The following is a 14,782-nucleotide window of genomic DNA, read 5'->3' on the forward strand; positions in this document are numbered from 1 at the left end:
TTTTGTAGCTGCTTTGGGGGAAAAAAGAAAACTGTTCTTTGCACCTGCTGTATGATATCACACCGCTACGGCTCATAATGATTCTAATATGTGAAGGCAGTTGCATAATATCATCATATTAGAGTTTCCATAAGAAAAATTCATGGACAAGAGACTGCCAGTAGAAATGCTTCACAAATGCTTCTTTTTTTTCCTTCCCACTGCTCTTCTGTCTCAAAATATCTTTGCGTTTTCCCCAATCAGATTCTGTAGGTTTCATTGGTGAAAATAATAGCTAGCAAATAATAAAGAAAAAAAATCACCATGTTTAAAATAAATGCATTTCTCTATAGAAACTAATGTTCTATAAAGGGATGCAAAAGGGGGAAAAAAGATAGCAGATAGCACAGCTGCACTGAATTGCAAGGCAGCTGGAATTCTTCAATGTAACCAGATTTTAGATGAGTTTTCTTTTCATTTTTCTATAATAAGATCTTTGTAAACCACAGTCCTAAACACAAATCGTATTGGTCGTGGCGAAAATAGGAAAAAACAGCATTGCTCCTGCTCGGTATGTGACAGTCAAAATACCACGCTGGATCCTCAGCTGATGTAAATTGATGTCAGTGGGACTATGCTGAGTTCTAGCAGCTGAGGGATCTAGCTCATCACATTAGTCCCAGAGTGACTACGCTGATCCATGGTCTGTGGGGATCGGGGGAAACATGATGTGGTGGTTGAGGGCACCCTTGTTGCCCTCAGCTGTGCAAGTGGAAGAAACAGCAGGCAGAATCCCCAAGAAATCGTATTACTGAATTAGACCGAAATCTTACTGGAGGGTTTTAGGCAGCACACACTGCATCAGTTATACACCATCCTGGGAGAAAGTACAATGTGCCTTCTATTTCATGCCTGACCAGCTCCTCTAGCCAATAAGAGTGGGAAGTAGAGAGGTCTTATCTCCACCTTATTCTTTCCCTCCCTGCCCTCTTTGAGGCAGCTAGCACCTGCCTTGATGCTAGGATATAGCAACGCCTGTGTTCCCCAAGCCACAGTATGGGTGAACACGTCTTAGGTGTGCAAAAGAAAGGGAGAGGCTCCAAGCTCCCTTCCCACCCCTTGGACATTCATGCAAGGGTCAGCTGCAATCTGGCCCTAAAGAGAGGGGCTGGGAGGCACTCCTGGGTTGTACTCCCAGTTCTGCCACCAGCTTGCCACGTGACTAAGGCGCATAACCTCTACAATTATTAATTTTCTGATCTGCAAATGAAACACATGCCTGAATTCCCATGAGAGTCGTGAGCCTTAATTAATGAGAGATAGCAAAGTGCTTTGAGATCTTTGGATGAAAGAAACTACAGGAGAGCGCAGGATTATTAAATTATTATTACATTTCTCACTGAGAAACAGTCGTGTTCTATAGTGGTCTGACACAGATATGCCCAGGCAGGCCCTGGCAGATGTATTACATCTGTGTCCAACAGCCTTCTCAATATTTCACCAAAAGGGGGTTATGTGTGGTCTCTACCAGAAGCTAAAAACAAGTTGGTTGTCATGGTTATTGCAGGGATGTTTCTACAGGAGACATTTTGTAGTTATGTAACATATAGACTGTTGGTTTCCAAAACTGGTGGAGGTGAAACTTGTCATCTGAGGTAGGGTGGGTCTCAGAGCTCACTCCAATCAACACTGAGAACAGCTGACATCCATCAACCTTGCCCAACCCTGTGTTTACAATCTGGAACAGATATAGACTTGATTTGACAAAGGTCCAGAAATGTATAAGGGAAGGAAAGAGGGCAAAAATTTAATCCATTAGGGAGGTGACATTCTACCAGCAGGAGTGTCTCTGGAAAAGCAGATCCCAGCTCTCTGGAGTGGACAAGCACTGAAAGGACTGACCACTGGGTAAGAAATACCTTATTAGACAGGAAAGTAACTTGTTAATAAGTATAAGCTATAGGTTGTGTTTCCTGTTTTCCTTTTACCTCTAACCTTACATTTCCAAATCCTTTTCCTTGCTTTTATTTGAATCTGTAGCTTAAGCTCCATTGCAGAAAGTTCAATTTGGTTTCACTATAGACAAGTCTATGTGCCTTGTGCTAAGGACAGTGTTGAACTGAAGTGAAGTTGGCAAACTGGGGTGTACTGCTTCCACAGAGGCAGCAGATCGCTGCACACTGTAGATGTGCACTCGAGTGTAACAAAGTGGGCTGTGTACATTGCTAGCCTGGAAAGGGAGAAAGCAGGGCTCACTATTGCGAGCAGACAGCAGAGTTGGGAGGGTTTCCCCTGGTAGGCACAGATGAGGCTCTCTTACCCTGTAAGCAGGTAGTCATGATTCACCCCAGACACCTTGGGTGACCCTGAAAAGTGTTGCTATTACATATCAGAGTGTGCCATCAGTGAACCCAAAGAGGCATCAGAGATACCACAGGTTTTCACTATACTTGGCGTGGCAAATACTGGTTCTTTAATGGTAAGTGTGGTTGGCTCTTAGAGTGTAGGACGGGCCAGCTGTTCTTCTGCAGCTGGAAAAGCAGTGTGCTGGGATTTTGTAATGTGTTCCTAGACTGATGAAATAACAACCTCAACCCCATTAGTCCTGTAAGTGTTTCTGTGATGTGGTTACAGCAAGTTATTAAACATGCTTAGAATGGTGCCCTTTATTATGGCAACAGAGGTCAGTTATCTGAGATCGAGTGCCAGATGATAAGTTCCAACTTGTTCCAATCAATGGTCATCCGTCACCGAACTTTTGGGACTGGGAGGAAATGCAAGCAGACTGCAAATTTGCCAGAATGATTTAAGACCTGGCATTTAAGGGTTTCCGTTCCAGTTGTTCTTTTGACATGTCTCTCGGTTCTGAAGACACACACTTAAGGCTCAAACAGTTTTCATCTTAGAATGGAAAGCTGCAGCAGAAACAAGGATGCTTCGTCCAAGACAATGATGCAGAGGGGAGGGCTGGACTACTTACTTCTAGGGTGCGGGGCAAACCTAAATGTATCTAAAGCATAAAGGTAAGTGCCACCTGCATCGCTTTATCAGCTTAGCCACTTGAATGGGAGGAGCATGCATCTTGCTGTGGGGCATGTATCTGATTTATCAGGAATCAATGCAGGACTGTGTGGCTAGATGGGTAGGATGGCTAAGCCCCTAGTGGGAGCCACTGGTATGTAGCTGCTGCTGTTCATTACGGTCTTAATGTGTTTCCCTACATCAACAGATAACATCATAAGCATTTTTTAAGCCTGGACAGTTTATATCATAAGTATAGAGTATAGAAAATATAAGGAGTATAGAAAATAAAGGATGCAATTAGCTTATTGGTGGAGCTGGTCAAAAAAAATTGACAAAATGTCATTTCATTGAAACTGAAATGTTTCATGGAAATTTATTCGTTTGGGTGAAAAAATTGCATCTAAAAGACTTCTCGGATCCAGATGGAATTTCTGGGAACAAGAGAGAAAGACCACCCCAGAATAGCCAAAAGCAGGCTGTGAAAGGACTTGAACATGGATCTCCTATGTCCATGGTGAGTACACTAACCACCAAGCTCTTGGCTATTCTGGGGTAGGGCTGGGTCTCTCTCGCCCATATCCATGGTGAGTACACTAACCACCAGGCTCTTGGCTATTCTGGGGTAGGGCTGGGTCTCAGTCTCGTTCTCTCACTCTCTCTCTTCCCCCCACCTCCCTTTTTACACAAAAAAATTCAAAAGGTCTCATTTTTGTTCCGATGCAGAACAAAAACAAGTGTCAAAACTGCAAATTTTTTCACAAACAGAATTACTGTTTTCTGGCCACCCTTACTCAAATGTTTCCCAATATCAGAGACCAAATCCATGTCCTAGGGAAATGAGGACAAACTACCCATTATCTTAACTGAGGACAGGATTTGGCCCAATGAATAGCAAAGCAACAAACCATGGGTATCACCACCACCTCCACCTGTCTAAGACAACCTCTTATGCATCCAGTCAGCAATTCCTTTCAGTCAGGCTCCAAGCAAGAGTTCTGACTGAGCGGAATCCATGGGGCAAAAGATGTTCAAATGAATACAGTGCATACACTGATATTTTACCCCCTGGTTTTTATATATCCTTCTCAAAGGTTTGGCTTAATACCATTTTTGGCTGCTGTCCCCAGGCATGACCTGAAGATCACTTCTGTACACTCCAATGACAGTAACAACCCCTCAAAACTGCAGACAAACTGAACACAGACAAGGTAGGGCAAATTCGATTTAACTGAAGTCTACCATATTATAGTGCATTCATATGTCCTCTTTCACTTAATGCTAGAGTTAGGCGAATAAACCAAACTGAAAAATGTATTCAGTGAATTCTGCCTCTTTTTATTAGTGAACTATCGACAAGCCAATCACAACTTTCTCTGATTTATTAGCTGTTGAGAATTATTCCTTCAAATACTTCCTTGGTCATAAGTAAGTCAGTTTATGAGAAGTTCTTTGGAAAGGTTAGTCAAAATTTGAACTGTTTTGTTTTGATTGGACCCATGGATCACATGTTCTGACTCTCCTTTCTGATTGGATGAGTATATTACATAGACTCAGGTTCCAAGCGTGAACTATGCACATATATGAAGATTTGCTTCTGTGAATATTCCCTATATTTGCTCACAAATACGTAGAGCTGTTTCTGCAGACACTCCTGCCACTAAATTCATTCACTAGAATATTTGTGGAAAGCAAACACAAAAGGGGTGGGAACACATTTGTGGGAAATACTTTGCAGTCTTTGTTCAGCTCTTCTTAATACTCAGGATTTTAGACTTTGTGCTAAAATGTGAGTAAAAAATTTGGGGTCTTTGTGCAAAATAAACTTGCAATGGATCCTTCACTCAGACAAAACTATGCCCTATTTTTCTGGATCCAGCTCCTGGATTTGACCCCATTATAAATAAGCCATCTATCGCAACTGCATATAGACAATGGCTCTCTCTCCCGGGCATTAGTTTTGGTTAAAGAATAAAAGTGAATATACTCTAAAGATAGCCAGGCCACAGCACAGCAATGCTCTATCTAGCCAAGTAGCCCATCTCCAGCAGTGACCAATAATGGATGTTCAGGGTAATATCTAAATGTGCAGTCATGTACCATGCAAGCTGGAGAGAGTTTTCTTCCTGACCCAGGCAGCAGTCATATTTATGAGATTCAGCTTAGAAAGTGCTGATGGTTCCTGATACCCTTCTCCTCTTAAAGTACTTTTAAGTGGAGGAAACACTTCAGAATCTTAAAGTGTTGGTTTGGGAACTTTCTTCTCTTCTTTCTTCCTTTCTCAGTCTTTTTTAGGATGAGTTCTATCCTTGTGTCCAAAAGGCTTAGGACAGAGGTGAAGTAGGGCAGCCTGAGGCATATGCCTTCTAGGGTTTTTAATTATATACGTTTTGGGTTCTGCAAAACATTTCCAATTTCATGAAACATTTTCTCCTGTAATTTAAACCAATATTTTTCCAGGGAAATTTCATAAAAAATACATATATGCCAAGCTAACTAGAAACCTACTCTCTGTAATGATAGAGATTATTGTTTGATGGCTAATTCTTGCTCCACTTTTAAGATTAAAAAGGGGATTTTTTAAAGAAAAGCAAAGCAGCAGCTAGCAAGTCACACTTGCCAGAAGTAAATGGCACCTCAAAAGTGTCAAGTTCATGTCTGTGTCTAGTTGTGATTTCAGTGTGGGCTCTCGGACCTCGATACTGCAAAGACTTACGTACTTTAACATCAGTGCCCTTGCATACTTTAATGTTACGCATTCTGAATTCACCTTGACTATCACTACAAAAGGTTCCCCCCACCCCTGCTGTCCTGCTGGTAATAGCTCACCTTACCTGATCACTCTTGTTACAGTGTGTATGATAACACCCATTGTTTCATGTTCTCTGTGTATATAAAATCTCCCCACTGTGTTTTCCACTACGTGCTTCTGATGAAGTGAGCTATAGCTCACGAAAGCTTATGCTCAAATAAATTTGTTAGTCTCTAAGGTGCCACAAGTACTCCTTTTCTTTTTGCGGATACAGACTAACACGGCTGCTACTCTGAAACCTGACTTTAATGTGTAATTCTTTGTAGGATTAAGGCCTCTACTTGTGCAAGCAAGTTCTTGGTCTCTATTCAGCAGTTAGGATCCAGATGTAAAGTGATCTTGTCATTGCCGGTAAAGGGAGCAAGAGGGGAACTTTATTCCTCACAGTGTTTCTTAGGGACCTAAGCTAGTGGGCCCATTCCAGAATGTAATGAAGAATGAGCCTGGCTGCCTGTGCACTTTGGTAGAGCTCATCCACGGGAGCTCAAATCTCTGATGAACAGTTTGCTGCTGCTCTATTGCCAATGAATTATTGATAACATTCTCCCTACCCACACTCCTCACCTCTGTTTATCTCTTGGCTTCTAAGAGCCACATGTTTCTTCCTATGCAAGACAGAAACAAAGAGAAAGCAATTTCCATGTGCTGGATTTCTCCCGAGACATATCAGCGACAACTCCAGAGTGGAAGTTTACAGCCAGTTTGAGGTGCTATTTGCATGCCAGAACTGAAGGGGACCAAATGATCCCTGGTGTGAGGGAGAAGATGTCAGCACACAATATGACTGGAGGAAAGAAACAGTGCAAAAGCCTGCAGTGGCTAACAGATGAGGTCTTAGACCTAATGGAGAGAAGACGAGGGCTTAAATCAAAATGACATCCTGATGAGACTGTGTGTAAGCTGAGCACATGAGCCTCGGACAAGGGATATGAGAGGTGGTTAGATGAACCGTTGATGGAATTCATCCACAGCGAGTGGTGCATAGGTTGGAGCAGCAGAATGAGAGAGGTGGACGCGAGGGGACTTTTCAGCACTGCCAAGGAAATTGCCCAAACACTCTCTCCTGAAGGCAATGTCATCAGGGCAGCATATGGCAAAAGTAAAAAAAAAAAAGAAGAAGAAGAAGAAAGGTAATGGCATAAAGAGACAAGAACATGGTAAGAATCTAGTCCCAGAGCGAGGCAATCATAAAACACACAGACATTCACTCAAAAAATGCACCCCTTTCCTTAGCTTTGCAAGCACAGAATATCTTGCAGTAAAATAGACTGATCCCAAGCAAGGAACGATACCAGCTCTGAATGCTATGGAGTTCTTAGGGCAGAGTGACAGCAAAAGGTCGTATGCACCACTAATGCATTGCACGAGCGTGAATTTCACCTCCTTGGCACATAAAAGTATGTGGGCCAGGCTCGGAGCTGCTGGGTGCTGAGCCTTATTGAAAATGTTACCATTGATGCCCTTCACAATATATATGGGGCAAAATTCTGCCCTGAGATTCTCACATGCTATTATTGAACCCAATTAAATCTGCTCATCAGTGAGGTAAAGTATACATTGCATGTAAGTCAGAAAATGGTTTTCCATGCCAATTTTAGATTCAGAGGGCTCTAATCATACTTAGTCACTCAGGGACCTAGAAACAAGATGTTTCTAGAAAAAAATAAGTAAGTTAGAGTTTATTCCAGACGCATATCAAGAGGAAAGTTCCATTAAGACATTTTGCTGGTGATGCAAGTATTTATTTATTTGAACATTTAAAAAACAACTGCCCATCCAGTGTTCTGACTGCCTCTCCCATCAGTTAGACATCACAACACAATCAAAATTTGCCTATTAAGGACACCTACCTCAGCCTAGGAGACAAGAGGAAAAACACAGGGTTTACCACATGCCTGGAAGATTAACAAATTTTGGTGTTAGTGGACCAAGGCTGGGAGTGAGTTCCACATTCAAAGGCACCCCTCCCGCCCACCCCCCGAGACTGCCCTGCCAACAGCTCCCTCTTGTTTATATAAGGGGTGTTCCAGCTCCGGCACCTCATCTGATCTCAGCTGTGACAGTCTAGCATGGGGAGAGAGTGAACCATTCAAGTCTAGCCCAAAACTTTCATTTCCTTTAGTGGGAGCAGGAGCAGGCAAAGAGCTAATAACTGGGGTTTGAGGTGGAGTGAGTTTTACTATGGCTTTAACATGTGCAGAATTGGGCCATAATTCTTTACATTGGCAAAACTCTGGTTGACGTCATTGGGAGCCATATGGGACTGAAATGGGAGTAAGGCTTGCAGGGATTGCGTGTCCAAATCATGTATTCATTATTATTATTTGGATTACCATAGCACATACAGTCTTCAAATGAGATCAGGGCCCTATTATGCTGGGTGCAGCTCATGTACTCTGTGGGAGACACTCCTTGCCCTGAAGATCTTACAGTCTAATAGGACTAGGCAGAGAAAAGGAAAGTGAAAGAAACTAATATTATCCCAATTCTACAGCTGGGGAGCTAAGGCACAAAGAGATTAAAGGTAAGATTTGGAAGCAGGGGGAAAGCACAGAAGTGACTTAGGAGACTAGGTCATTTTTGACAATGGGATTTAGGCACTAGGGCCTAGATCCTCAAAAGTACTTAGGCACTTAACTCCCATTGAAATTAATTGGAGTCAAGCACCTAAAAACTTCTTGACCAAATCAAGAGTCCAAGATGACAAAGGCATAGAGTGTTGTTATCAGAATGAAAAGTACCACCGTCCATGCCTCATCACTCACCTTCCTAACAGTCTCGTATGAACTTTGATGAAGAGGTGAAACAAGATGGAGTCCTGTGGAACCCCCCCATGAGAGTGCACTCCAGAAGGAAGAGCAATTACCCGAACCTACTCTCTAGGATCTCTCAGACAGAGAGCAATTGAGCGACCCAAGATAAGCCCTGTCATTTCTCATTAGAGGGCCCAAGCAGTCAATAACACGTCATAATCAATGATACTGAAAATGGCTGTTAGCCCTAATATCTTCATGGGCACCTGATCTTCATCCATTGCTAGAAGGAGATCATCCCTCAGTGCAACTTATGCAATCTCCATAACTGTACCCAGACTGACGAGAATCAAGGAGTTCGGCGACACTTAAATACTATGAGACTTGTCTCTTCACAAACTTTTCCATAATCAGACCCAAGATTGGAAGATCTGATTTGCTTTATAAGCAAAAATGGCCAACATAAACAAGCAACTTCCATATCGTTGCATTGTTGATCATATAGTTGAAATATATTTTATGATACAGTATGTTTTACAATTATTGTGGTCCAATCCTGCAAGCTTTACTCATGCAAGTGACTCTTAATCACCTTAACACTTGTATTGGCGAGAGTGGGTCTCATGTGATTGAGGACTATTTGTGAAAGTAAAGCTTGCAGTCAGACTTCATTTTCTTCTTTAGTTTATGTCTTCCACCCTCGCAAAGTCCCAAAGCTCGGGCTCCAGCCTGAACCTGAACATCTACACAGGAATTTTTCAGCCCAGCAGCCCAAGCCCCGTGACCCCAAGTCAGCTGATCCAGGCCAGATGCAGCCTTGCTGGGGATCTTTTATCCCTATGTAGATGTATCCTTAGAAGCCTCATCTATCTGCACAATCTTTTATGGGATTCCTTTGTACAGCCACTTGTTTAGTTACAGGAGTTGGGGGAGGGGTTGTTTTTTTCCTGTTGTTTCCTCCAAGTTTAGTTGCCTGCCTAGGCCTGGTGCTCTCTGTTGTGGCAATGAGCAGCTTTCTTCTTGGCCCCTACAAGCTCAGTTGGGCATCACCTCTAGCCTGTCATTTCATCATTATGGACTGCCCCCCTTTGTGACAGCGGCATGCACCTGTCTTATTTCACACATTCTGCCCATTGAATCCCAGCTTGGATTTACACCCTTGGAAATCATTAAATTATGTGGACTTCATTTACATCCTTAGTGTACCTCCATTCAACTTGGTCCAATGGAGCAGTATTGAAGCAATGCCACAGTGTGATGTCAGGGGGCACTGTCTAGTTGGTGACTTTGTGAGCTTCAGTGACTGACTGGTACATATTTCAGTGTGTATGTTTGTGAGGCATTGAGATATTACCATGATAGAGGCCATGTACATACCTAGACAGACAGAGGCAATTACCTCAATGCTTTCTCTATCTATCGTGAAAGGCTGTATAACTTAGGCTTTAATTTTGAGTTGAAAATGTGTATTTATTGTCTGAGGAATGCAGAAAACATCCCCCCTCTTCCCTCCCCCCTCCCACACACCACCACACACACACACACACACACTCTCCTTCCCCTTTTTAGTACTCTATTTGCTGGCATGGAATGGCTGTTGTGTTTTCACCGCGTAGGTGGCTCTATTTCAGTGATGGATAAAATGGTTAGAACTGATTGGGAAACAGGGTGTTTTTTTCCACAGAAAATTCAGACTTTTCATCAAAAATGAAAACCTAACATTTTCAGTTTTCATCTGAAAAGTTTTTGATGAAAACTCAAAATTTTCTGTGAAAAGCACACTTTTCCAAATAACAATAATAATAATAATAATCTTGGTCCCAAATCAATTTTCCTTCAGAAATGAGTTTTCACAGAAAATCTTCTATCAGCCATTTATACTGTGCCAAATCCTGCTTGCGGTTACCCTGATGTAACTCCTATTGACATCCATGGGAATTCTGAAAGCAGAATTTAGTCCACTATCACTATGGCTTTTTGAATGCTCTTACTATTAAGTGTTCATCTAAGTGTTTGAACTACTGATAAAGTGATATAATTCTCTAATTTACGTAACTGTCTTGGATGTGAAATGTTTTCCAAATCTCAGTTTAAGGGTAAAAGTGATTTGCCCAGCAACATTTCTTCCTCAGCCAGTAGAGATGTGTCAGCTGCTGCGAATATTAGATCCGGGTTCACATTTACATGAACAGATCAAGGAATAAATTGGTTACACTACGTAAGCTGAATTAAACTCTCAGTCACACCCACTTACATATTGTTTACTGATTGATTTTGCCTATTATTTTAAATCATGAATGTTAATCTCTGTTTCACATGTATGACAGAAGCAATACAGACTTCATTTTTCATTCAGTGTTTGCGATCCCACAGGATGGAAGGACGATGTAAATGTAAGGGTTTATTTTCATCATAACAGGGGTAATATGTCTTTCAAAGCTGAGCCATCCTGTAATAGTTTCTCTTCTGTGTCAGGCACAAATATCTCATTCTTCAACATCGAGCATGTAGCGGGGTGGTCACCCCGCTCCGGCCCGGAAGGGGTTAAAGCAACCCTGGAGAGGGCTCGGCTGGGAAAGGCTAGGCTGAGTGGGGAAGCAGCCACAGCTGTGGCCAGCTCAGTCAGGGCCCAGCTGGCCCTTATAAGAGGGCTGTGGCCCAGAAGCTGAGGGAGTCTCACTCTAGCCCTGGAGTAGGAGGGGCTAGCTGCCTGAGAGCAAAGTACCTGAGATAGGGCAGTGCTGGGGAAAGGCAAGAGGAGCTGGTGCGCTCCATCCTGGTAACCCCCCAGGCTGCAGGCCTTGTTGAAGGCCTATCAAAGGTACTGGGGCTGCGGAGATAGAGCTGAGGATAGGCAAAGACAGCAGGTCCCACTCCCTTGCCAATGATGAGTGGCCATTGCAGACTGCAGTCTACCCTAGTGAGCGGGGGTTAGATGATGACTGGCAGTAGCCACTAAGGTAAGGTGGGTTTAGAGGGTTGGGGGGTTCCCCTGGGAGGGGAGACCCAGAGTGTGGGGGTACTGCTGGGGCAGAACCCCAGGGTAAAAGGCACTGGGGTCTGGGAGGGACATGGGGGGCCAGCAGCAGGTGAGACATAGGCCAGGAGGAAGCACTCCATATGCTGGAGAGCTAATTCCCAAGATGACCAGCAGGAGGTGCCATGTCGGTGAGTCATTGCTTCACTACAGAGCACATGAAGTCCCTTGGGTTTTTTTATTGTATATATTTTTCCCCTTTTTGGCCAGTGTAAGGAAAGTGCCCCTCTCTATTTAAGCCTGAGTAGATCTGCTTACTTGATAGTTTGGTTTGAATCACTTCCCCACCTCCTGAGCCTTTCTGAAAAAGTTAATTTGAAATTCAGATAAAACTGCCAAATTTTGACTGGTTTGAGGTTAAGCAAAGCCATTCAAAACCCACTGAATTTTACATGGATTCTACCCAAAACCATAAATTGACCAAGGCTCATTTAAAACTCTTCCCAGACTTGCTTGAAACTTGCCCCCTTAACCACCTAAAGGTTCATCACAAACCACTTCACCCAACACCTCAAACCAAACTAGGCAAAACGCTTCCAAGTTTCATTATAAATCTTGCACAACTTTGTCCGAGTTCCCTAATGTCACCTCCAATGCTCTTAGAGCTATTGGAACGTATAAACATATCCAGAATTTCTTTCCTTTTCAGTCTTTAGTTTCAAAGCATCAGTAAAAGAGCAAGACACTTACATTTTTATATCTTTTCTCCTAACCAAACAGAGTGGATAAAAGTCTGGGGGAGGAGGGTATTTTTTTATTTAAATTATGATTTCTTAATGTAAATCTATATTTTTTATATTTAAATCCAATTTTTTATTTACATGTTGCTTTCTTTACTTTCTTCCCATTTGGTAGTTTTGAATTGCTACAGTGGACATTTTATACTTGTTGCTTTACTTAATTTCCTAATTGTTAGAATTTCAGATTTTACATTGAGATTTTCTCTATTAAGAAGTTTCACACTTAAAATGATCATCTATCCTGAAACAGACAAGTCCAGGGCCTCATGAAATTTTTACTATGACAAATACACAAGTAAAACACAGTGCCACATTATATTTGCAACCAATAACCACTTTTACATATATTGAACTTTCAGTATATAGCTTTGACCTGATATAAATCAACATGTTGCTGCTGTTTTTAAATATAAGCAATTTAAATTGTCTTTATTTAAAATTATTCCACCCTGAAACCCAAGTAATTGTTTTAAATTGTTTGATCCCAAACCACTAAACCCTATGGAGTTACACCAGGAATGGATTTGACCTTTTAAGTTTCATGGAGCTATTTTTGTGCAAAATATACAGGTGGTTTAGGTAGGTTTTTATGTGTGGCATTAAATACAGGGAACAAAGTGTATCGGTGATGCCATATTGTAGAATAATACAATGAATCTTTAAAAACTGATCTTTTAAAGCCTTTGGAATATAGATCATTGCTACTAGAAATATGGCATATCCTCTAACAGGCACTAGTCCAAATCTAGAAGAATAGGATAAAGCTTACTATTTACAGTGGCAAATCAATCTAAATTAAGGGGAGAGAAATAATATTGATGAATGAGTGGAACAGTGAGGGAACATGCTTTTGCAGCAAGAGATTCTTTCACTGCTTAACACAAAAATATAACAGTCTTAAAATCAATACACAATGAATTAGCAGCCAGCAGAGATCAGCTATATGACATGGGAAATATGATTCATTTCTTAGAATGACTAAGATCTTGGGCAGTTTATTGTGAAGAACGTTTGAAGACTGAACCGAGTTTGAAGAAATTCCTTTAATTTAATCTGGAAGAGTGTTTATGATAGAAGAAAAGCGCTTGAATTCTACTGAGGATTTCCTCTTCTGCTGCAATTTTCCTGACTTGGTTCTTTGCAGCTGTTCCATAACTACAAACTACTCAGCCAGACAAGCTAGTCATCTCACACCTTAATGCATGAAAATGAAGTTTCCAGTACAGAGCAGAGTAATTAGATAACCCAAGCACAGATGATTTAATGATGATGAAGTTAAGGGGAACATATCCCTAAATAATCAGATCCTTTTTACTTATTTAAAAGTAATTTTATGTTGATCTTTGTGGAAATTCAGGCATGTTATTTTATATATTTAAAAAATACAGTTTGTTCATCAGACACAATATCCTTTTCCTTGGATGTTACAAGTGCAAACGAATGTGGATTACCTTAATATGGAAAGTGACAGCCCCTGGCATTTGTCTGAATATTAATGCTGAATCTGATGGAGAAATATTATGGCTGATGTTTTTCCTTATTAAATTTAAGATGTTGGAGTTTAAGTTTCAGTGACACCAGCTTAATGTTTTTGTAATTTTTTAATCCTTATCTTTGCACACTATGTACAATCAAATCTCCTCTATCTGTCAGGCTATCTGTCTATCCCTGCTTCTGGGGCACCACATGAAATGCTGGCCCCATTGACGTCAATGGTGAAACTCACATTGACGTCAATGGGGTTAGGAATTCGTCTGCTAAGTGGATCTCTTTGCGCTAACTACCAGTTTCTCTCTCATCTGGTCATTTAGGGCAAAATTGTCAAAAGCGCTCAGGACCACGTTTGCAAGTATTCAGCACTCGCACATGGGGCCAGATTGCCCAGAAGTGCTAGGCAACCAGTGTCTCTCATTGTGATGCTTATGGTCAGATTTTCAAAAGAGCTGATAGACAGCTGCCACTTTATTTCTGTGCCTAAAATGGGAGTTGAGCTCTACTGAAAATCCGGCCTCAAGAGCAGTTGATGAGTTCTCTTTGCTAATTCTGGTTTTATAGGAGGCTGCAGCCTCCTGCTTATGGCACAGACAGCATCAGCATAAGTTCTCAGACAACTTCATGGAGGAGGGGTACAGGTTCTTCTGTCGTCACATTAAACGAAATGCATGCCTCTGAATATTCTTTCCTTCATACTAAAGGTTGTACAATGAGAACTTCCTGACTTGTGTAGCTGCCAGTATGTGGTTGGAGCTAAAATGAAAAGGAAGGTCTCAAGGTGAGTTTGAAAGAGCAGGCGTAACTCTAGCTCAGAGGGAAGCGTTCCTGATGGTGCAGTACAAGGGAAGAAGTGACTCCCTCTTTAGAGACTTGAGAGGAAACTGTATTGGAAGAGTAGGGAAATATAAGCTCAGAGAGGCCAAGTGAAGTAAGTCCACTGAGGATC

At 41.8% G+C, this 14,782-nt stretch overlaps 1 long non-coding RNA gene across 2 annotated transcripts in view; it reads left to right on the forward strand.

Moving 5' to 3' along the window:
* The first annotated feature begins 1,565 nt into the window (after nt 1-1,565).
* LOC125644285 (uncharacterized) overlaps nt 1,566-14,782 on the forward strand; it is a 69,359-nt gene continuing 56,142 nt past the window's right edge. The window contains exon 1 of one of the 2 annotated variants that reach the window (XR_007358948.2): nt 1,566-1,887. This is a non-coding gene — a long non-coding RNA (uncharacterized LOC125644285). Of the gene's footprint in view, nt 1,888-4,105; nt 4,212-14,782 lie in introns of those variants that run through there. The other variant, XR_007358949.2, reaches the window with a different exon arrangement.

This window comes from Caretta caretta, chromosome 10, assembly GCF_965140235.1.
Source record: "Caretta caretta isolate rCarCar2 chromosome 10, rCarCar1.hap1, whole genome shotgun sequence".
In the NCBI taxonomy this organism is placed as follows: domain Eukaryota; kingdom Metazoa; phylum Chordata; order Testudines; family Cheloniidae; genus Caretta; species Caretta caretta.